The sequence below is a fragment of the Photinus pyralis genome, unplaced genomic scaffold (genome assembly GCF_008802855.1).
Source record: "Photinus pyralis isolate 1611_PpyrPB1 unplaced genomic scaffold, Ppyr1.3 Ppyr1.4_LG3a, whole genome shotgun sequence".
In the NCBI taxonomy this organism is placed as follows: Eukaryota; Metazoa; Arthropoda; class Insecta; order Coleoptera; family Lampyridae; genus Photinus; species Photinus pyralis.
In genome coordinates, this window is record NW_022170509.1 from 8,075,707 (window position 1) to 8,100,937 (window position 25,231).

Here is a 25,231-nt window from a genome sequence, read left to right on the forward strand (position 1 = left end):
AAATTAGATAATGTACAAGTTCGTTACATGACACGTACAGTATAAAGGTAATACGACGTGTGCGAACGTTTTTTTAGTACGACCCAATTTATTTATGGTCGAATTTATTCCATTTAGCCAATACATAATGTATGTAGATCAATGAGGGATTTTGAGATTGAGGAAACCCTTTAACTTCCTTTCGAACATTACGATTTTCATGGACCGCTATGAACTGTTTTAGAAATGAAACGTCTGTCATACTACGCGTCGACAAAATGAATGCGGAACGACGGACAGGCATCGTCTCTACGTTCTCATGAATGGCAAGCTCGAAATGAAGTGGATCATACTACCGACGAAGAGAAATTCCTGGTATAAATGCATAATTTTGTTAAAAATACAACCAGAGAAGTTATATGTTATATAAATTCTGTATACTCAAACAAGCATTGCTATTATAATTTGATTATCGTGCAATAGTCACGCTCTAGTGATACTTTTTTATCTCGAAGGTACCGGTTTCCTTTGAGGTGCTAAAGCCACAAAACAGGGTAAGTGAGTTATCATTATCCACAACGGAGTACCATTTAAAGAAGACCGCTAACCGGTCGACAATTAGATGTGGTCGTCAACAACCAAAGAAATGGAACGATGATATTTTAAATCACTTTGAAATATGGCCGTAATTTTATCTCTTCTCTAGAAGAAAATGTTCTATTCATAGCTAAGCAACCCTAGAAAATCACGATAAGAATTCAATGTAGGCTCTAAAATTTTCAAACGAAATAAATAATACCCTCCTAATCGAACCTCACTATATACACTTTCTAAAGGTAATAGCAAAGACATTAAAATAATTGTTTAACTATCACAGGTAATGAGCGTTCTCGTTAGTTGGGAAAGCCCACATCATTTCAAGGATACCACCACTCAATTCTCTTCATTATACCCCAAAATACATCATGGGTAATAGTCCAGATGAAAGCTTCGTTTTTTTCTCATCGCCAATTGAACTTCATTTCCAACTTTACCAATTTAATTAAGTTAAATGAATTCAATTAAAGTAGAATTCTAAATGGGTTAAGCAGTTTCTTTATTTGGAGCATTTTTAAATATCACGATTCGGACTTCGTAATTAAAATAAACAAAAAAAAACAAATATACTTTAGATTAAAATCAAAGAAACGAATTTAAATAATTTAACCATTATGAAAATTATTTAGTTTGCCTACGGCTTGTATCACAAATTTTGGGATGTAGGAATTTTCTTAATTTATTTTAGAATCTTAGAATTTTTGAACAAAAGGCGAACTTAATTACGTCAATCGAATTAATGCAAAGGTGTTATCGATTACCTCAGCGTTAGCAAATTTTATTTGCGCTCAAGTTCAAGTATGACTTGTTGACATTTAATTTTTTTTTAATTAATAAATTTCATTATATCTCATTTGTCCATAGGTATAATTTTTATTTGTGTAAACCGCGCTGGTAACATTAATGAATATATTTAAATTTTAAATGAACACAGCTTAGAACCTGTTCTGGGTATGTAATGAACATTTTAAAACAAAACATTGAAAATGGCAGAATCTGTACAGTAGCACGATGATACGTTAAAAGTGGATGATGTGACGCGACGTGGGATATAAAGCGGTATCATAACTATTGTGACTAACAAAGGGTGTTTTTTAAGAGGTATGTTGCAGTGTGTATGTATATAAAGGTGTGCACGCATGAAAGCTTTGTGTTTGTGTAGAGCAGGTAACGAGATGAAGTAACGTGTTGCATCTTTTCAACACCCAACACCCCAATATATCAATCATATTACTTACGCATATCAATGATCCTTTTACGATTTCATTTCGAGCTGACATCTCGATCATGAAAAAATAACCAATGATCATAAATTAACGTCGACAGGCTTAAAATCAGATCTCCGCTTTAATTTTTTTTTCCTATCGAATTCGTAAATTCTTCCACTTAAATAAATAGCGATAGATTAGATCGCTGAATTTGTTTAAAACGGTCGCTCCTTTATTAAGGCAGTTGAGGTTTTGATTCCTTTTTTACCGTTATTAAAATCGGTTCCTGGCAGGGTAGGTCAAAAGTTGCAACAGGTACGCACTGACGAATAATCGACTCATTGGTGGAAGGAAACGATTTTAAGGGTGTCAATAAATCAATAAGTAAATAAAGCGGTTTAAAAGGTCCTGAATAAGTAGCTATCCATTGCTCGAAATTGGTTTTTCTATTTGGAATAGGCGTGAAATAGGTCTTAGGGGTTGCATTTCTAGGGCACAACTCCCGAGTTATTTATTGGAAGCTATTTGCATATAAGAATCGTCGGGATTTATATGCATGTATGTAAATGTATTTCAAACCAAACTTATTGCAATTATGTAACGTCATTTTGCAAGTCTCACGTGGGGTAAATAATGTGAAAACGTTATGGAAGATGAGGGTGCAAGTTCAACTAAATGTATTATTATAAATTATAGACAGGTCACACATTTGGAAATGAATCCGAGTGTAATTTTGTTTAGATTCTGGATATATATTATATGCAGCGTAATAATGTGTATGGAGGTAGCAATTAGTCCAAAGTACTTAACTGGCTAATAGAGTCTATATATCAAACGCTAAGCTATTATTTTCAACCGGATGGTCTAATAGTTCCATCGATACAATTTTATAACTACCGAGAAATGACCGTGGTTCGCTTCTTTCGGATAAACATGAGAAGAAGCTTCGATAACGCCTACGAACATTTTAATCACCAACACTCGAGTGATTTATATAACTCGCAATTAAAAGTTCAATTATCTATAAAGAAAATCAATATTAAAATCTCCCATACAGGTAATAATTATCACATTATTACAGTTGTAAATTTCTACTTGCGGTGTAAATACAAAATATGATTAAACACGAACCGGTCTTTCTAATATTACGTACGCGGTGTGGAAAACGTCAACCACAGAACCGCCACTTTAAAAACGCACCCGCACGCAATTGTTACCCCTCAGTTGCAATGGCAATTACTTTATCGATTGATCACTTTGCTATCAAGTAAGGTTGCCGATAACTGCATATTACGGTAATGTTGTTTAATATGGTGTAAAATTTCAAATTCCTTATCGTTAATGTAACGGTTCGCGATGGGTAATGCTTGTTTATGTAAATGTTCTAAGTAATATTAAACGTTATTTGTCAGAATGATACGTACATAGATTTCCTGGATAAATACAGTCATGATTTTCTCACCTTTCATTGATAACCCTTCGTTTAAAAAAAATCACATTGCCCAAATATTTACTTTCACACTAAAGGAGTGTTTAAGTGGCCGAGGCAATTATCGCCCTATTGTTAGTAGCATCTAATTAGTTATAAATCTCATCTTTTAGCTTTCCAATTTCGACGTACAGTAAGTGCACAGAGCTTTTAGGTACTGACTGTACACGAAATGGCACGAAATATCAAATGGGATTACAATGGAATTATTTAATATCATCATGCACTGCTTGACATCTCAACTAAGAATGTAAAAAGCTTGCTAATGATGTGAAGCCGCGAAGTATAATTAGAATTAAAAGGGAGAGCCTATTCTTGAGAACTGCGTGAGACAATCGAACGAACTCAGGTAGACTGGCCAGCGGTGGACTACGGGAAAATTTAGCCCTTGTCCCGTACCCTAATCTAATCTAACTATAAATAAAGTATAGGGCTGCACAAAATTTAAACACCCAACGTTCTAAAGTCGCAGTTTTCTACCGAAAGTATTCTGATAACAGCGAAGGCGTATGGAAATTATAGCCGATAGAAGGTTAGCAAATAAACTAAATCGCCTTATTAGTTGTAATGATTTTGTACAGCCCTATAAGGCCAGTGGGAATTTTTTATGGCCGCATATCATCAGTATGACCGGGTTGCACCCTTTCTTTTTCGGTGTAAGACCTTTTAGCCGTCGGACTATAGACTTCAAGCGACAACGGACACAAGTTGCGTTTGATAAAATAAACCTAAACACGTTGCCCGAAATCATATTAATTACCGAGACGGTAATGTTAATAATTAAAAATCTCAGTGCAAAGAAAACTTCCTCAAAAACCTCCACTGAAAAACAGCTAGCAAATTATACGTTCACAGACGCTATAATTAAGCTCATGTGCATCCCACCTTACACACAGAAATTACCCGATTCACTTAACCCATCACCAAATTTCGCGATGTTCGAAAATTTGGCACATCGCAAAAAACTACCTCATAAAGTCGATATTAATATCGCCATAAAATTCGTCGCCGCGACAACATTTTTGCCAAAAAAACGTGATTTTTTAAAAACAACTTCTCACCTAATTTTTACAATTTGACGTATCCAGAAAAGAAGTCACGAAAGCACACTATTAGGATAATCACTACTTTTCACCAATCACTTCGTTAACACGTTACCGCACTACATGATGATTATCAGTAGGTAGGGTGACCTTAACGTAGTGCGTAGTGCGATGTCTACAGTCGGACTGAACTGGCCAGGTGACTCGCCCGCCGGACCGCTCAATAAGGGTACCATATAAGAAACCAGTAGTCACAATTTCTTTACTTAATATACGCATGCGTCCATTTTGGACATTTCATTTTTTAAAGAAAATTCGGAGATAATCTGCTATCACTCTGCTTAGCCGATGAATAATCCTGCACTAATAATTGCTTAAGGAAGATCTTAAGCCATTGACAAATTCAGGCATACATTAACTAACAACCGGTTTGAAGTCTCGTAATAAAAATTATAAGAACGCTCGTCTTAATTGCTTAAATATAACTTCATTTCCAATTTTTCTTCGGCTACCGTTCATCATGGAAAACAACGTAAAAATATAACCAGATAATTTGCACATTATTTGCCATCACTTGAAGGACAAGAATTTCCATCAACATCCCAAATGAAACGAGTCTAGTTTGATTTAAAATCACTTTTTCCAACAGCTCCATTAACGTCAGAAAGTTTTATTTTTCATCACAGTCCAAACCGAACAACGAATTTTGGTTTATTAGGCAAAAATATGATTTAAAAAAATATGTTTTTGACTGAAGAGTTGATTCGCTATAATATAAACTTCGAATTTGACGCATGGAAAATTTTGCTTGTCAAAAATAATGGGGCAAATCTTGTGAGTGACTGATTTAATTCGTATCTACGTGTAAACAAATGAAAACGTGGACCCACTGAAGCGAACATCCCCTATTAAAAAGTGACGCAGTACGCAAAGTTGAAATGGTAGTGGGCTTTGTGTTAACAGAAAATGCGCTAATCTGAATTCAAAAGTTGAGCATCACTTATCCCATGGTGGCAGGAAATTGGTCAAGAAACGAGAATTTTGCTCAAATCTTAGTATTTTACCAGGGCAACCTTCCGGAAATGTATACCTTTCCTAATGATGATTTAACAAATTTGACTATTTGCTTGTTCTTCGTGGCTGGTGTTCTGTATTAGTGAGAACCCGAAAATATATAGTACGCCATCAACTTTTCCTTCAAGCATCTTTCAAATAAAATACTGATGGATAACAACAAAAGTTTGTTATGGGGCTGCTGTGGGGACGTACTTTTGCTAATATTGAGCGCCAATTCTTGCAAAGGGTCGAAGTTATTGTAAAAATTCAACTCAAACATTTAAAGCTAAGGATCGACACCAACTCGAGCAGGCTCGAAAACGCGCAGAGCGAACCGAGCGCAACTTGCCCCCAGTCTCTTATGGTTGCTGGGAACAAAATTAAAGAAGAAATGCAAATTTCACCACTTTTTGAGGGTGGCTCCCAAACGAAACACATCGAAACCTCGATTTATTTGGAAAAAGTGCTTGTTTTTTACATACTTACATGTAACACCATGTATAATGTTTTGCTTATATTTAGTTATGATGATTAAAGTGTTTTGACCTTCAATCTTCAATTGTGATCTCCATTGTTTTGAATGCGAGCTCATCATCATAAGTAAATATAACAGTTTTCAAAATCTCGGTTCGATTCCGCCCCGATTTAAATCCGTGGTTCATTTTATAAATCAATTCCTTATGCAAGAGCAAATAATACAGTCGATACTCTAAAGCGTGGCCACCTGACCCAATAACGCACATCGACAAAGAAGAATTAAAAAAACTAATTCTGGATTCATTATTCTCATACAGAGAGAACCCCAAATACTAAATTTTGACGAGAACAGAAACCATCACACTCTCATTTAGGGATGCACCATTTAGGGAAGGAGTTTTAGAAGAAATGTCAAAGACAAAGTCGCATAGGTTAAACCAAAAAAAATTGCAACACTAAAAATCCCCGAATTCAAAAATTCTGCCCCTATTCATGCAGTCTGCATGCTTTTTTAACATTTATATATACCCACCTTAAAGGAAATTTTCGCTCATGAACCAACATTTTTAACATCAGTTACGATTACACCCCCTTGTGTGACCGAAGTAACCCTTATTGGCACCACACAGCTCTACAGAGCACGATATTTGCTCACTTTTTATAATTTTTATTCACATTATGTTCAATGCGGCTTTTGCAGTTCATTTTTTCGATTTTTTTGAAATGTTTTACATTTTTCCTATAAACAAAATTTAGACAAAACAAGTGGGATACAGATCTTTTTAGATTTTGCACAAACAGAGTTACCTACCTATATCAAAAAACTAAAAACTTCCAATTTCACATTTTTAGCGCATTTTCACAAAAATTTAAAAAAATGCGCTGCTGTGGGAACTTTGTCCGCCCGTTTGTCCATTCTTACGGCTGTGTCGCTACTAGATCTTTGTCTTAAGAGCTCTTGTTCTACTTTTTTTCGATATTTGGCTCGTTATGGTGTCGAGGCTGGCACCAAGGAAGGAATTTTTTCTGCGTTTATTACTAAAAAATGAAAAAAGGTTTTCGCCTTAAGAGTCAGATCAATTTTCCATGAATTGATCAGTACTTTCCGAAAGGTTATAACAATTTATGTGTACAAATGCGATATGCTTATCTTTACTAGAAGCATCTGTGGTTAAAATTTCAAAAATATATCTCCATACATAAAGAGTTGACATTGCACAGTTTGCGCATGCGCACATCTATTATTTACAATTTGCGATATGCTTGTCTTTACAAGAAGTATCTGTGGTTAAAGTTAAAAAAAAGCTCCATAATTAAGAAAGATGACATTGTGTACATGCGCACTTTAATCTTAAAAACTGTAGCAGAAGTTAAGGCCACAGACGAGCGGACGAACGGACGGATGAAGTGGATAATAGGGCACAAGTTATAGTAAAAAATCGGTTTGTACCATAATTTTACACTTTTGCCGTTTATCCTGCTTATAAATTCTATACGCTAAGATGCTTCTTATAAAATCAAATACAAATGCTGTGTCAAAGAATAAGTTGTGCATGCAAAGTGCTATCTTATTTGTGACCAACAGAAGTTACATTTTACAAATGGAAAATGAATGCACATGTCGCAAAATGGATTACTTATACGCAAATATAACTTTCTTACTTGTGTCCCACTGTTTTTTGAAATTTTAACCAAAGACTTTAACAGCACTACGAAAACACACGTCAAGGAATTGATCGCGGTTGGGCAGGGTCAACTTTTTTATTTGGAGATGGATTTTTCGAAAATTTTAACAGAATGTGGTTCTTGTACAACTAAATTGTGCGCACCTATAAAAAAATAGATTGCGCATACGCAAATCCAACTTTTTCATTTGTGGACCAATTTCTCTCAAATTTTAACAGCAGATGCTTCTCATAAAAGAAAACTGAAAACGTATCTCAGAAAATGGATTGCGGGTACGCAGACCCAAGGTCCTAGCGCATTTCCACAAAAATAAAAACTTTGCTATTGTGGCCCATTTCAGTACGTTTTTCCGTCCCTACGGCTGTGTCGCTTTCAGATCTTTATTTGAACAGATACTTTTTTAGCGCATTTCCACAAAAATAAAAAAAAATGCGCTATTGTGGCCACTTTGTCCGTCCGTCCGCTAACTTTGCGACGCTACTAGTTTTTTATCTTAAGAACTATTGTTCTACTTTTTTCGCTATTTGGTTCGTTATGGTGTCGAGTCTTGTACCAAGGAAGGAATTTTTTCTGTACCGCTTACAAAAAAAGTTGTTGTAAAAAAAACAAAAAAACGTTTTTTACATGTTCCATAATTTTACACTTTTGCCGTTTATTAACGATCCTAGAGATCGTTTATAATTTTGCATTGCTATCTCTCGCCTGCCGGTTGGTCTGTCCGTCTGTTCCTTTGTCTGTCTGTCCATCTATCTGTCCGTGTGAACGATAACTTTGTTTAGAAATGTTCGATCACTTTTACATCTCCGTTAGTTTTGAACTGAATTGCATTAAATTCAATATGGGCATAGCTTTAGCCATATAATACGCAATGCCAAAAGTTGAATCGAATCGATTCAAAATTCACAGTGCCCTTTTCGCATCTTGACCATTTATAAACCGAATTGCAAACTTTTTTACTTATAAAAGTATTTGAATGAAATTTGATACATAGGCACTTGGAATAAAGGAAAATCAAACGCCAATTTAAAAATTTGGTTTTGCGCATGCGCAGTGCCAACTTTTTTATTTATGGAAGAATTTAAATGAAATGTGATACATAGGCACTTGAAATAAAGGAAAATCTAGCGCCAGTTTCAAAATTTTATTTTGCGCATGCGCAGTGCCAACTTTTTTATCTATGGAAGCATTTAAGTGAAATTTGATACATAGGCGCTTGTAACAAAGGAAAATCTAACATTAGTTTCAAAATTTAGGTTTGCGCATGCGCAGTTCCAACTTTCTTATTTAGAAAAGCATTGAAATGAAATTCTTCTCATAAACTGAAATTGAAGTAGCACGTTAAAAATGGATTGCCCATGTGCAACGCTATCTTTCATATTTGTGGCCGGATTTTTACGATTTTAACAGAAGTTGCATCTTACAAACGGGAAATGAATGCAAGTGGAAATGCGCTTTATGTAAATCGTTTACGATTACTTTTTAACTTGTTTAACTTGTTTGTTTTTTTCTTTGCTTACACATCATACATACTTCCCTATTGTATAAGATGTATAAAGAAAAAACGAAATTGACAAAGACCTGCTCGAAACCGATACCAGGCTAAATAGTTAATTAAATCGGCTCTATACGGACTGGATTCAAAAAAGGGACATAGAGTAATCGTTATCGATATCCATGGTGGGCTCAAACTCTATATAGCGATTTTCTTATAGACAGCAAAAAAGTAGGTAGGTGAAAACTATGAGTTACCGAGGCGCCCTCGGTGTCGTTCTCGAAGTCCTAAGTGGAAAACTACAAATTCATATTTTTGCTATATATACACGTTGACCTTTTTTTTGTGTCCCGTTATTTCGATTAGTTAAAAATCATGATAGTTTCCATATGTTTACTGTTACAGTATATTCAAATAAAGGTTGATACAGTTAAGATATTGAAATTGTGTACTAATTGGCATGGACACTCACATTTAAATAGATAATATCTACACTTAATTGAAAAATGGAACAAAGGATTATTATTTCTAATTCGCTTCTATGTATTATCTAAAGATAAATATTCAGGTATAAATATCTTATTATGAATGTGATTAGCAACAGTGTTTCAATTTTTCGAATTCATTTATAAAGCCGTTTTCAAGGTTTCAAGCTTATGCTTTTGTTATTGTTTACAATTTTCTATCTAATTAGTGGAAACAACCGCTCAATATTTATGCATTGATTCAATAATGCAGTATTACAAAATAAAATACAATAATAATTGATTATATTGCATTACACGTACTCGTTGTTGTCACTTGCAGCAGGTATATAATGATATGAAACGAATTGTAATTAAAGTAACAATTTCCTTTCACTTTTTAATTAATTTTTGTGGATACACTTACTGGATTGTTGTCGTTACGAGTAAAATTAAATTGGGTCAATTACGTTACATGAATTACGATGGAAATAAAGGTTAATAGTAAGTTCATCCATTAATCTGAAGGCGATAAAATGCCAAAATTTGCCTAGGAACTTTGAGCTTCATTATATAAAGTTAGTGGCAATATTACTTAATAAACAGGAAGGTGAAGAATAAAGTCGTAAAGCTGCTAGTGGGGCCGGGAAAATTTTCCATTCAACTGGACCAATTAAAGTGCCACAAAAAGCGAAAAGGTTGCCCTATGTAAATTAATTCACTAAAGTAATCCTACCGAAATACCTTGTAATTTAAAGTATGATTAATTTTATGGCTACTCGAAAATTAGGTTCTCGCCACAAAATCGCAGAGCTACTAATTAATTTTGCCATTATTTTTAGCCGTTAATTTAACTATAGAAGCAGAAGTTACTGGCAAATTATTAAAATAATAATCTACAAATAATAACGCATTATTAGCTCGGGGCATAGAAAACGGTTAGTAATCCTTGCAATTATTTTCAATCTGAAAAAAATCGTATGCAAATCTAATTCGCTAAGCTTATCTACATAATATGAATACATCAACGTATAAACACTGGTGGCCAACTCTATTACGTACTCAACGTTTTTTTCAAATTATTTTATACGCGCTGCAATTTTCAGCATCGTCTTCAGGCTATAAACTTTAAGGTACTATAATTATCTCCAGAAGCAATTACGCATAGCAAAGAAGCGTTTAGAAGAAACTAAGCTTAAAAAATCGCGCCTCTTCCGAGTTTCTAAATACCGCACGTACACATACCATCGCAAATTTGCAAAATCTCGCAATAAACCACTCGGCATTAACAGGAAATAGTTGTTTTACACGGATTGTAGCATTAAACCATTAATTATAACGATTAAAAGACTAACAACACATTTTTTTTCCTGTTAGATCCTCATTCATTATACTGTGCCGAATATGCAGTAGAATGTGGAAAAATCCACATAGGAAAGAACCTCAGACCATTTTTCTATGGAATCTTAGACAAAATTTATTTGGGAGGCGTGAGAGGTTTTGTCAGATTGGAGATAATGGAAACTTTATTATAATTTCATTCAACAGTTAAATTAGCCAAAGCTAATACAATGAAAAAAATGATGAGTTATCTGCAAAATATAGGCAAACGTGCATCGTATTACTTACATTAGTATTTATAGTTACACCACAGTAGACTAATACGTTTTGTTTGTTTGAAAACTGGCGGCAATGGACAGATGGGGTTGGGGTAAAGCTTCTACGAAAGGGTAGGAAACAATTAAATAAACCTTCCCAAAGGAGATTAAAAAAGTGAAAGGGGGCCCCCAATAGAATGAAGAAGATGAAAACTTTTCCTTAGTTCATCAGTGTGGTGTAGAACTAGAATAACAAAAAGAGAATATGTTCAGCAAAATTCCAATTTTTTTAGCGTAACACAACGAAGTTGAGGTAACCCTTACGTGGGCAGAAGAGTCTTATTTTTTATGTAACATGTTATACCCTTAATTTTAAGGATTTCGCTGTTATAACCATTTTTCAAATTTTTTTGAGAAAAACTTAACCGCACCGGCGGCGGAGGGAGAATAAGTTGAAATGTCAACTTGTAGAAAAACGCACTTTTTTGAACCCCAAGTCGGCCATCATGTTGTTTACTAAAAAAGTGTTGGGTAGATTTACAACTACAAAAAATGAAAATAACACATGAACAAAGGGGTTAGAGAATTTATCAAAACTAAAACCCGTTGGTTACATAACCGCAACCTGGGCTCCCAAACCCTGAGGACTTCAGGTGATACGCCACGGAAAGTCGCATGAATTCTCATTCATCGTGTTGGAAAACCACTTGTCGTCGAGCTGCTACAGAGACATTTTCCAAGAGTTGTGATATAAAATTTATTATCTTCCGTCAAAACTGGATTCCGTTCAATTCGTTTTACACTCCTAGTAGTTGCAAATCTATTCAACACCTCAATCAAACATTTTATTTTTTCGATAAAGTACCTAAAAACATTATGTGACAGTGGGAGAGGTCTTTGCCTGTGCCTCAATTCATTCACAACTTAGCCGCCAGCGCGATTTAGTTTTACTAAAAAAAATTTTCAAATACTTTCCAAATCTGCAATAAACCTGGGATGTTCCATTTAAAAAAAACGCAACTAAAAATATTTTAGAAACCTGGCGACGGTAATTGTGTACAATTTTTCTCTAAACCTTTTTTCGGTATATTTTATGGTAAAAGAATTATGATCCGAGGGATCTTAGATGCTACACGCTGTAGAATTCCTTTTGCCAAAATAATCTAAGCAAATCTCAAGGAGATGGAAGGGATTACAGGAACAATCCACAATATCCTGGAGAGATTCGAGCAAATCCGTATGACAACGGTGAGAGACTGAACATATCCATCTTGAAGATTTTAAGGAAATTCAAGGAGATGAATTAGCCGCTTGCACTACTTAAATAGAAAAACTTACCATTTACATTTTTCTAGACAGGTAATCCTCTTTCATATTTTCTATGGATTGCCAATACTGCTAATAATAATCGTTGTCAATGATTACTATAGATTTTTCCCAGTAACAGATTCCCTGTTTTACTCAGGTGCCATATTCAAAAATGAAAATGTGTTATATTATATACGCATTATATAGTGTGTCTCCCGATAGTTCGCTCGTCTCCTGTAAAAGACAAAAACATTTCGAATTGAATTTTGAGCTTTTGGAGATCAGCCTTGCTTGGTTGGAAACTAATTTTAGGTTCAAAACTCAAGGGTGTCTTGTGCATTTGAAATTTTCAAAAAATGTTTTTTGCAAAAATAAAATGCTCTTTGGGGAAGATATCCACACATGTTATTAAGAAAAGTTGTTCAGAACAAAAAACTGAGTAGTTTTAAAGTCCGAGGCCATTTTTATTTTTTAACTGCGTTTGGGGAAATCCGAAAAGATGTTACTTACAAAAAAATGTTGTAATAAGAATGTTATTAAACCACCCATTTACTCCACAATTGAAAACTTGTGTTTTACGCAATTCATTTTTACCAATTTAACCAACAACATATCGATTTTTTATGAAATAAAAAAAAATAAACTGTTTAAAATGGAATGCAATGAGCGTGTAGCACATTTGAAGCCGATTGGAACACTTGGATATTTTATTTAAAATATTTAAGGTACGTAAATTGAGGAAAATGTTCCTATCGGCTTCAAATTTGCTAAATTGCATGGTATATTAATAGCTTGGGGGATTTATTCAAAATTTATTTTCGCGAATTCGGCCGTGATTCTTCAAGAACGGATTTTCCGAAAAGGGCAAGGGTACAATCAAAACGAGTTTTGGTACATTCACCTTCATTACATTTTGAGGAAGGTACATTAATAAGTTGGGGATTTAAAATTTGTCAGGTGCTCTAGCGATTTATCGAAAATAACCAAGGTACATTGGTGTTCTAGTAATGTCATTGTCAAAATAGTTTGTAAGATTCTGCTTTAAAATTAATAGACGCCAGCTTGCTAAACCTGTTAACATATTAAACTTATAACAAAATGAAACTAAACTTTTCCTTCTTTTCTTTAAAATCCACGTCATCCACTTCTCACCTTCCACTTCTCCTTGTCATTTCCACAATCGTACAGTTCCATAACATGCCCTCTATGTCTTCTTCTGACTCTCCACAGATTCTATATTTTCTTTCTTCTTTTTGCCTCCATTTCTCTTTCCCTCTCTCTTCATTTCCGCATCCGAATCTCGCTACCATTTTAATATTGTTACTCTTCCCCAAATATTTTCGTAACTGTATAACTTAACTACTATACTCTCCGTTGTGGTATTTGTCCATATCTTTTTTTGCCAGCTCATTTTCCCTCTTTTCTCCCACTTTTCTCCTCCTTTCGACCTCAGCTCGTCCGTACCCATTTCTTTATTAATATTTTCCTCTTAGTTCTTCTCACATCCCTTTTGCGTTTACCTTCGCTTTCAACAATTATTTAACCAATTCGCTTTCTTTATCGCGCCCCTTTCCTCGAATCTTACCGCCGCTATCCTTATTTTTCCATTTTAGTTTTTTCCCTCTGATATATAATTTGGAGTCCATCCGCTTAACCCGAATATCCATTTATAATATTTTCTTTGTACATCTTCTACCCCTTATATCTGTTCCGTATATGAGTACCCCTCTCACCATTGCATCGAACAGCTACTTTCTTGAACCCCCTATCTCCAATCACCCACACCTGTGTCATCTCCACTACCCCTTTTTCATAAATTGTCTTATCTGTGCTTTTGCACCATTGTTTCTTTGCGTTTGGTACGCTAAATATTTAATTTCTTTTGCCTCTTCTATTATTTCCTCCCTCCATTTCCATTTAATCGCCCCTTTATTTCCACGCCGTAATCATTATAGTAATTCTCCTATAATTTCCCACACAATCGTTGGTCGCTCTTTTGAAGAGGTACTATTACCCCTTACTTCTATTTTTCGGGTGAACCCTCTCCTTTCCGTACCTTGTTTACTAGATTTCTTATCCTGTCCTTGACTCTATTTGTAGCGAAAATCCAAGCGTCGTATCTCCCTGGGCCATTCCCTTTCTTCAGTCTTTTTAATTGCTTCTCTATCTCTCTTGTTATCTCATCTGCTTCTACGTCCTTTCTTCCTTCCTCTTTCTTCTGCTTTCATTGTAGTAACTTGACAAGATGTTGTTTCCATTCCTCTAATCGTATTCCCCTCCCACTTGTTCCATTTTTCTTTTTTCCTCTGTTTATTACCTTACAAAAATCTTTTTCTGTTTTTATTTCCATGATTTGCTCTTCGTATTCTTTCTGTTTCTCCATATTTTTTTTCTTTCTTTACATTTTTGTGTACTTTTTTCTGTTCGCTCACCTCTATTTTTTTTCTCCATCATTTCTTTCTTCTGTACATTCTCCCACTCCTTTCGTTTTTCTCTCCCCTCACCTTCCGTTATTTGTTTTCATGTTATTGCTTTAAAATTAGTAACTTTCCCCCTATCCAACATCGTAGCTTTTAAGATAATCGAGATTATGAAAGTGAACAACGATATGTAACATGAAGCGATAACAATAATTTTTGTCTTAAGATAATTTATTACATAGTGATATACGGTTTTCGTCAGAAGTAATGTCCCTCGATTATCTCAAGTGTAGCACATAATTAATTTAATATACCAAATCTCCTGTGAGTTTTGACTTGTGACCACGTCTGTACATAGTATCGACTATCTAAGATTGTCCGTAGACAACTGAATGAATCACCTTGATAATAGACAAAAAAAGACTTGCTATCCTTCTGGCGCCATGCGGTTCCTCAGTGCGGAGGTTAACCATTTCCGACTTTCCTGGTATTCTAAGTAGACTCATTGTATCAATTATTACGCCAACCCCGTCGCAAGGTGGTACGTGAGTCATCGGACTTTGTCAATATTTAATCCCAAGAAAGGTGTTGTAAAGAGCAGGTAACTTGCGTCGTAATATAAGCACTCAGGTAAATATGAAATGTTCTGCACAGTAATTATTTCTAAAATGTTGCTTTAATATAAGGGTAAATTATTGTTATATACAGGGTGGTATCTCTTATCTATTGTCGGATATTTTCACATAGGTAACATGCCTTTTTTAGCGAATTTTGTAATGCATAATCCCAGATTTCGTCAAAGAAGTGTTGTATTCTTCACGTCTGACTTACATTTTGGGCATTTGGCAGTGTAAAGTTGCTTATATAATTTAGGCGAATGATTGGTCACATTTCATGCAATTAGGAAATCTCCTGTTCCCACGCCAACTACTGATACTGTGCTTTTTACCACCCGCGCGTCAGTAATTGCGGTAGGTTGACCACCACCACAATCTCGGTCGGTCTGTCTGTCTGTACTCTCATTTCCGGCTAAACTGCTAAACCAATTAGAACCAAATTTTTGGTACACATATTTTTAGACATAAGAGGAAGAGCACAAGCGCACATGCGCAGGTTCCGATTGGTATCTGTGTTTGACACAGGAAATCTTTTGACCAAGCAATCAATGAGTCTCATGAAGTCTACTGTCAGTCAATCCCGTACACCAAAACAGTGCGTTTTAACATTCTTTCAAAGATATTGAGTACTAAACGTGGTCTGGTCTAACATACATGTATTGATTATGTTATACTACAACGACCTTAAACTGATCAAAAAAATCATTTCGTCCTACAATGTTTGAGTTGGGAAATCATCCGCGGTAAACTAGAAGCACGAGGGTAGAAAATTTGTATGAAATTAAAGAAGACATTTACGAGATGTGACAGGTTGTGGTCAAGTTGCTTTAAGTTGCAAAAACACTGACAGTGATATTGGAAGCAAAAATCAAAATTAGTGCAGCAGCTTGAACTCATTATAATTGGAGAGACCGAAAGAAGTGCATATTAAAAACGCATTGAGTGACGAAAATATGTACAGTGTTATAAAATTTCATTCATAGAAACTTGTTGATGGGTAACAAGTTTTAGGCCGGTCCTTGATCAGACTATCAATTTTCGTGAAACGGAAAAATGTGACGAAGACTTTAAAGTGCAACTTCTTTGTTACTGAATAATGGAAGAATGTCTTACAAGGACCTCATATCAAATAACTGAAGATCTCAGGTGTCCGTTCCGCACTTTGACATCCACGGTTTGCCTTTCAAACTTATATACTTACATAGTGGCGTACAACTAGACCTGTCGACGAAAAGTTATTTACAAAGATATCTTATCACACCACTACGATAGTTTGATTCTTACTATCCTAGTCACCAGAACGGATTACTCCGAAAGTGGAAATGTATAAAATCACCCTGTAAAGTAAAGTAACGCTGATTCGCGTTTGAATTACGTAAAAATTCGATGTCATACAGGTGTCTAATTTTGAAAAACTATTATAGATGCATTCTGAAAATGATGACTCGTACACGGGTTAAACCACACAAATTAAGTAGGATGCTGAAAAATAAACGGCAATATGAATCTCGGATTCGTTACCTTACAGAGTACGTTTAAGTACATATTATACACCTCTGAAATTGAATACGAACCACATTACGACATAAGAAATAAAAAGGAACAAAAGTTATACGGCTTAATGCTAACAATGCATCAACATCGACTTTCATGAGTGGTCGAACATTTTAAAATTACACACTTGCAACATATACCCTTTGCCCTTTCTTGAAAGGACGTTGCAATTAAACGTATATATACGAAAATTTTGTTTTTTGTTTTATTTCGTCTGGTTACTCTACCAATTGAATGCACCTTTCTAAATGTGACCTATATTCTTAATCTTCCATAACAATTTCTCCACTCTACTTTATTTTTTATCTTTTACACAAATAAACGCCTTGAAGTAAAACAAGATTTCCCTTTCGGTTCAATTTAGGGTAACGCTTTCAAAATTATTTTAATGAGTCCAATTTTCAGCAAGACTTTCATCTTATGTAAGCTGTACAAGCATCTCTAGTAAAATTCGTTGTATTTATCTGTCGGTCAGTTTTGAGATGCAGAGGACAGCGCCGACTTTTGTGGAAAACGCAGACTAAAACCGACATTGAAGTTCTTAAGTATCTTTGAATGACAGGGGAACACAAACAACACGACAATGATTTAACTTTAGGTCATTTCACAAATCCTTTATGACTAGTTTTGGTCTAAGACGGGTCTAGACGAAACCAGAGGGGGTCTACAAGTGCCAATAGATGGGCAAAATAAGTTACTCCGTCGCCTCAACTATTCAAAACAATTTTTCTGCTACAACGTTGGCCTGCTTTATGAAAATTTACTATTACTCGGATTTAAAGGGGGACACTTCTGGACAGTGTTACCACATTGGGAGATGGGCTACGTTTTATGCCATTTTTGCGATAAAAAATTCAGTTCTGCGACATTTTAGGCTACTAAGTAAATGTCAAATCCCGTCCAAAACAGGATTTTTCAATAACGATTTACGATGCTTGCTAGGTATTGGCGGTACCGACCTATTTATGCAAATTCATTTATGCACCTAGATTAACAAAATCTCTAATACCTAGATACATTTTCTTGAAATTTCTAAATCAGTCTATTTTATGGCAGGTAGGTACTAAGGTAAAGGATTAGTCTTAGTATTAGAAGAAAGAAAGGATGACACGCTGCTGATCTCAAAGCACAGAAACCGAAGTGCGATATAATTTACAACTGTTGTGAATTCCTAAAAAGATTTGGGCGGTTATTATCATTTTTAGGGAAGGACTTTTTCACAAATGTTTACGTTTTGTGAATTTTCCATAAGACGCGGCGTAGTAACGTTCATTTAACTTTCGAATTTAGTAGTGTTCGAGGTAGTGTTAGAACTAAATGATCTGTGAAGATGGCAACGTCTAATCAGCCTCTGCAACGGGCTAAAAAGTGCCAACATAAGCCTTTGCAACAGACACACCACAAGGAATACGTGTTCTGATTTTAAGAATTTGTCACCCAGTGACTATTGGAAGAAAGTTATCTATATTCCAATTCTTGACAATTGAATAGTTGACCTAAAACCTCGTTTTGGAAAAAAAATTTGTCGAATTTAAGCTTAAATCGAGGCTTAAATATATTAATAGGCACTCCATGCTCTTCAGGCCGTCACCGATGATAACGTTTTAATAATAGGTAAATGAGTACGGAGATCTGCTAAATAACCCGTCGTTAGCACAACTTCTGGGAGAAGTGCAGCTTTATAAACAGAGTTTTTGCACCATGGACATTGTCTACGATAATGCATTACAAGCTCTTCAAAATTGTGACGAAATTTATTATGCTACCATTAAGAAACTTTTACAATGCACTTTTACAATTTCTGAAGCAACCGCTGAAAGGGATTTCTCAAGCCTTACTTTGTTAAAAAGTTATTTGAGATGCAAAATTGTATGCGCCCCTCCCTAGACCAAATCCTAAATCCGCGACTGTAACTACCTCGGACCTCCCTTAAGATATGCGCTATCAACCACGGGCCAAGAAGGTATAGCAGATTGCAATGTTTTCAATTTTCCAATTGAGGAAAAATAATTTTTGATCCTTACGTGGATTTCTCAATCCCAGAAACACTGCTTCCATTCAATCCACTTAATCATTTCAGTATTACCATTATATGTACAACGAATTATTAGCCGCCCGGTAGCATGATTATAGCCAAAACCGCTCCTTTTTGTGCTTAACAGCGCAATGAACACTTACAGAGATGGATATTTCCTTAGATCAGTTTCGAGCATTCGGCTGGCTACTCCGAATTAGGTTTTCCTGCAGTTTTCCTAATTCGTAAGGTAAATACCGCAGTAGTATAGAACAACTTAAGACCTTCTGCAGGGGCACCTCTAAAATGCATTATGCGGGTCACTATAATTGGTCGCAAGCCAATCCAGAACAAGAGAGGGACAATAAATAAATAAATAAAAATAAAACACTTCTTTATTACTTAGTATTATTTTAGTCATTATTAAAATCCACAAAAAGCCCGACATTTACGTAGACAAATCATCTATTTAAAAGGCTCGCGACGCATGTTGAATCAGATTCGCGTAGAGCAGGCCCCCTCATTATTTGTTTAAAGGAAAGTAGTGAGAACCAATGAGCCCAAGACTAGGCCCAAGATATGGTACAAAAATAGCCGGAAAATTTTGATACACATTAATATTACTATCTGAAATGCGGGACCCTGCACTACCTACCTCATCTTGTATGTTTCATGCGTTTATTACGTCATATTTGGAAATCTGTCGACTTATATTGCATAATCAAAACTCAAATTAAGGAAAATAGTATAATTTCACTAGTTGGCGTTGACAAAAAAACGTTATTCTTTTGTTAGTTATGTCAAAGAAACTTATTGTATCAAAACTCCTTTAAAATATAGGTATAACGAAATCTATACCTATGCTTAAAAATTATTTACAGTGGCGTGCGTCTACGAAACTAAAAGGGTCACTTTTTTTAATGGAGAGCACTATTTTTCGTGTGGTACTATTAAAGAATGCACCTTGTTTGACTACAACAAAAAACATGCTCAAACTAGTACAATTATAAAATTACCTAATTAAAACTATTTTCCTTAATTTGAATTTTTCTTTTAAATTCATGTAATACTCGTATAATAATTTTTTTATGCTGCTATAAAACAAAATGTACCCTTTAATAATATGCAATACAAACTAGTAGTTGCCATTAAAAAAAAATTCCCCCTTGACCATGCAGAAGTACGTCACTGACCACAAATTTAAAGTACGTAGATTGATAGCAAATTTTTATAATTTTAGGTAGGTACCACAAAAAACTTTAAAAAGAATGTTGTTTTGAAGATATATCCAGTGTTCCAGAGAAAATGTGCACCCTGTATACACTAAGTGGCATCAGGGAAAGGGGTAGAGGCGGTTTATCCCGGAATTTCAAGGGCCCTACAGAAATTTTCCATACTGCATGAATTTGAATTATCCGATTTTTTGTGAAAAATCTTGCATATAAATATAAGACGTAAATATTCCAAAACCTACGTAAAGCTTAGCCTCAGGTTCAATAAAATCCGTAATGCCAAAAGTCGTACATATAACCTTCTAGCTTAAAGTCGGAATAAAACGGAATTTACAACAACATTTAAATCTGTCCCGTCCAGTCACTGTGATTGCCCACCTTACACTATGAAGATTCGCATTTTTTGTGGGAAATTTTTTTTCTCGATTTTTTTCTATCTATTTTAGTTTGCCCTGCGTTCTGAACTAATGGAACGCGATCGTGGTGTTTGTAAGAAAACCCTCCACTAGTGAAAGTACGAGTGTAGCCCAAGCTTGCCGTCCATCTGACATTGCATCAACCATAAACTCGATTCACTTTGTGCTTACACCAAATAAAAATAGGAAGTCCAAACGCCCCTCACATCGTGGAAACAACACAGATAAAATATGGATATTTTACTGTGGTAACGTATTTTTTTAATTATTAAAAGAATGTGTGATTGTTTCTTTCACCTACTTTCAGGGGAATTCTCCTAGAGCCTTGGAATGTTTTGCAATAGGTAACCTATACGCAGGGCGGTAAGAGAAAGTGAATTGGAAAAAGAATGCTTGTCAACAAGGATGAACACAAAAGGGGAAGAAAGAAAAAATACTATGAGAGAAATTGATGGAAGATTATACAAATGCGGCGGCAACAGACGGTGAAAGTCGAAAGCTCACGAGAAAACGTAGGTACAAGGAGCTGAGAGGGACCGGACTATGTTTTTCACGCTCTGGGCTATATTTTGACAAAAATTATCCACTCATCTAAATTGAAAATAATAAAAACAAATATAATTTAGCACATCTAGCCGCCGGCGCCGTCCCCCCTCCGAAAGTGGCACTCTGGACTATATCCCAGTTAGCCCATTATAAACCCGGGACCTGGGAGCTGATAAGGAGTTGGTAATAGCATGGTTTTGATGCGGAAACGAGGAAAGGAGAAAAAAGAAGAAAGGAAATGCAGAATTTGTGGAAAGAAAGAGGAAGATATAGGAGCACATGCTATGTGAATGTAAAATGGTGGAAAGAGCAGTTAAATCAGGAATGAAGTGCTAAAAGAGGGGGGGGGGAAGAGGAGAGGAATCAACGAAGATGATTTTAGAAAAAAGGGAAGAAACATAAATTTTAATTATGTATTTTATAGTAGCCAGCCAAATGGTGTTAATAACGTTTGAGCGTGCCAAATATAACTTTTGAAATTAAGGAGGAAGGGGAAGAAAGGCCTTTTCTCGAGATCTGTGGGTGGTTGAAGGGAGGTCGAAATTCCTTCTCGGTACTCGAATGAAAGGTCTCGACGAAAGCAATTAATTTCTACCAACCATACATATATCCTCCTCGGCCTCTTATCGTTTGTTTTGTTCACGTTCGCTATGAAGCGGTACAAATTTTTGAAAACGCCCAAGCGACTCCCTGGCACTGTGGCATGGGTGATAACAGTCACAATGGGCATGGTATTTTTCGATTTGCTCTATGTTAAAAAACCTTAAATAGTTAAGATATAGTATAGGTTTTATAAAGAAAAAATACAGAATTCTGAATAAATAGTTCCTGTTAGTTGAAACCTGTCCATGAGTACTCTTTTTTGCTGGTGAAGTTAGGCAGAGTGGTTCTTATAAATCCGTCTCGTGACTTTTGATTATAGGCTACCGTGACGAGTTTTACTCAGCGTGTGAATTGGGAATTTCTTAAAAGTAATGTTCACTGTCAATGTGCGATTTGAAGTTGAACGGATTTATAAGAACCGGAAGTTGTAAATTTATTCACACTATAATAAAACACAATGTTCTTATGTTCAAAAATAACAATACTCTAACTATCATGTTAAAAAAGTGTATTATAGATTGTAACAATGTGAAATGTTCAATATTTTGTCAAATTTCAAGTTCCATGGTCTCCTATCTAAGAGTGAAGCTTTGGATAATCCGGAATATGGAATAGGAACAGTAGATAAAACACACTTACAACCCTGGCCCTTTTCTGGTATGGAACTATGCATGCAACTGAGCACTAGGTAAATGAATAGTGCCTTTGTAGGAATGGCATGAACATCTAATGCAACAGTTCGCCCATGGAAGTTACATTTTGAGCAGTCTTAATAATTACTACCATATGGGCATATTGAGACCGAAAAGATTACCTAGAATCATAGAAGTTGTGCCATAATGCGCCATCTGCTAACAGGGCAACTAACTTTCAAGACTATGCGCCACTAAATTATGTTAATCATTTCCTTTTCAAATTTGGCTATAATAAGAGATTACACAACTCACTCATTTATAGATTTGAATATAAAGTAACAACTGTTTGGCACGTGTAGATTTAGCATTATACTGACAGTCAAGCGAAAATTACATTACCTATAAAGAAAAGTTGAACTTTAAAAATCACTAATCAATGCATAAATTAAACGTTTCAAACTAAAACTGTACATGCTTATCGTATCGTCCATGCTTAGAAAGTAAAACTCGTGCCTTGGATTTTATTATGTTAATAAATATATTGACAAAAAAATGTAAGTCGTATTTTACAATCCAAATTTTACGACCACATAATATGCGAATTTATTATTAAAATAGTTACCCACTAGGGAATTCCGCAAAGAATCGGTTAATTAATGTGATGGAGTTTTTATTAAATGCTCTACTGGCGGAACTATGGAATTATTAAATTAACACCTATGTTTTTTAATGTTACAAGCATGTACCTAATGCATTTTAGTAGGCACATAGAATTAAAGTACATATGTGTATTTTTTACTAATAGGTAGACGAATATAATACATTAAGTCACAGATAATTTCTAACAACAGAGACTAAAACCGTGGGACAAGAATTTATGTACAGCAATATATATTGCTTGGTATGTTGAAGCATCGTTATAGTGCTATCAGAAGAGTGGACCATGGAGAAACTGGATTTGGGTAATAGTCAATTTTAGATTATTTAGTTAATCTGTCATGATTTTTCAGGCGAGCTACATTTATAGGTATATTTAATTAAACACTCTAGACTGCGGTATTTCGTATAAGAGTGGTTCAATTTTAAATATTTTTGATATTTTCAACATCCGGTGTATTTTAATTTTTAATCCATAAACGTAATAGCATCCAGACGTTAATATTAATATCACCTATTTATAACGTAGGGTCTTCTACAGTGTACCAAAATAAAAAGGTATAAATGTTACCATTCGTAGCACCTATAGCATAAATGCGTGTCAATTTACTTCCTCGGTAGTATATGATCGTGTGTAATTAATTAAAACAAGAAAAAATAAAATGAAACTTCTTCCGTATTCAAGATATGAGATAATCAAAATTACTCATGTTTGCAATTACGGTAGTAGGCGAATAATATTGATATTGGGGTAAAGATCTTCTTCGCACTTGGTAGTTACTGAATTAAATACTCGAGCTCTACACTATACAGGTTTGTTATACATAGAAACATATATGGAAGAAGATCGTTTACGAATTCCAGCATAATTGTTAACATAATTAGTTAAAAACCGTTTATTTGATCCCATTAATAACAAGGTGTAGCACAAAATCAACGGTAACGTGAAAGCTATACATACAATTCGATTGAAGAATTAACAAGTTGTTTGATAATCATCTGACTACGGGCAGTCAATGAATCGCCAACAAATAGACGAACATATAATTAAATACCCAAGACAAGTGACTGATAAGAGTTGACGGAGTAAGGAAGATTACATCAACTGACATATTCCGATATGAGTGATGATCAGGGAACTTCTCGCAAGTAATAATAGCATCAAACTGAAAACGATTACATACCCATTTTTACGTAGGCCAGTTATAATTAATCAGATTTGACAGGGTTCGTCACCTTTATTTAATTAGCGGAGATTTCGCCAATTTTGGCAGGTTATTAGCGATGGTATCGTAAATGTGATTGTAAAATTAATAACCGAAGTTTGCTTTAGATGTCACGAAAGTAATTTCCATAAAAAAAGTTCAAAAATAATTTGTTTGCCGCGTTCCCCAAAGGTCTTAATCCATCAAATCTATAGATATGTTTCTATGTAAAAGTCACAGTAAGAACATTTCCCATAAAGAATATAATAGGCATCGATATTTTGATGTACTGACTGGCGGTACTTGGACGCTCACCATCAGTACTGGATCTCGATAACCAGCACAATATATTAATATACAAGGTTATCAAACGAAAGGATATATTTCCGATTATTATGTATTTTTAGTGCACTTTCACTTTCAAAAAATAAAAAGTGCACTTTTGCGCTGTTGATGTCTGTCTGTCTGATGAGTCACAAACGCTCCGGAACTATTGTGTCATTCGATCAGAAATCAAAAATTATTTAATGGGCTATTCAAATCGAAAATAACAAATATGAAAGTGCACTCTTCGCCAGTCGCTTCTTCCTCACAAACGGCTTAACGAATTTTTAACCAACTAAGTTAACAACAGAATGTGAAATGAAATCGATTTCTTAGTTCGATATGTTCTAAATTTTGCTGATGTACGATTACCAACCGTTAGAGAGTAAAAATTCCTTTTAATTTGATGTGCACCTCTCATGCCATTTAAAATTCTTGCGGGGGTTGCTGTGACACCTACAGGGGTTAAGTTTTAAAGTGTATTTTATATCATAATTCTTCTCCCTCAAAGTCAAATTTGGGCTGTTTTAGAAATTCTCCGAATGCTTGGTTTCTAGATAAGCAGGGTCAAATTTTCATTGGGACACCCTGTAGATATTCTAGACTGTTGC

General features: G+C 35.1%; 1 protein-coding gene and 1 long non-coding RNA gene across 6 annotated transcripts in view; one reads left to right on the forward strand and one right to left on the reverse strand.

The window, feature by feature from the left end:
* Positions 1–25,231, reverse strand: part of LOC116165551 (protein grainyhead) — a 148,526-nt gene that overhangs the window by 43,749 nt on the left and 79,546 nt on the right. The window contains exon 1 of one of the 5 annotated variants that reach the window (XM_031480098.1): positions 4,335–4,534. The exons of the other annotated variants lie outside the window; for them this stretch is intronic. The gene's annotated coding sequence lies outside the window, so the exon portion shown is untranslated. Of the gene's footprint in view, positions 1–4,334; positions 4,535–25,231 lie in introns of those variants that run through there. 5 annotated transcript variants of the gene reach the window in all.
* On the forward strand, positions 1,586–21,360 carry LOC116165552. Its single transcript, XR_004144165.1, has 3 exons — positions 1,586–1,677; positions 20,681–20,898; positions 20,958–21,360. It is a non-coding gene; the product is annotated as an uncharacterized LOC116165552 (long non-coding RNA).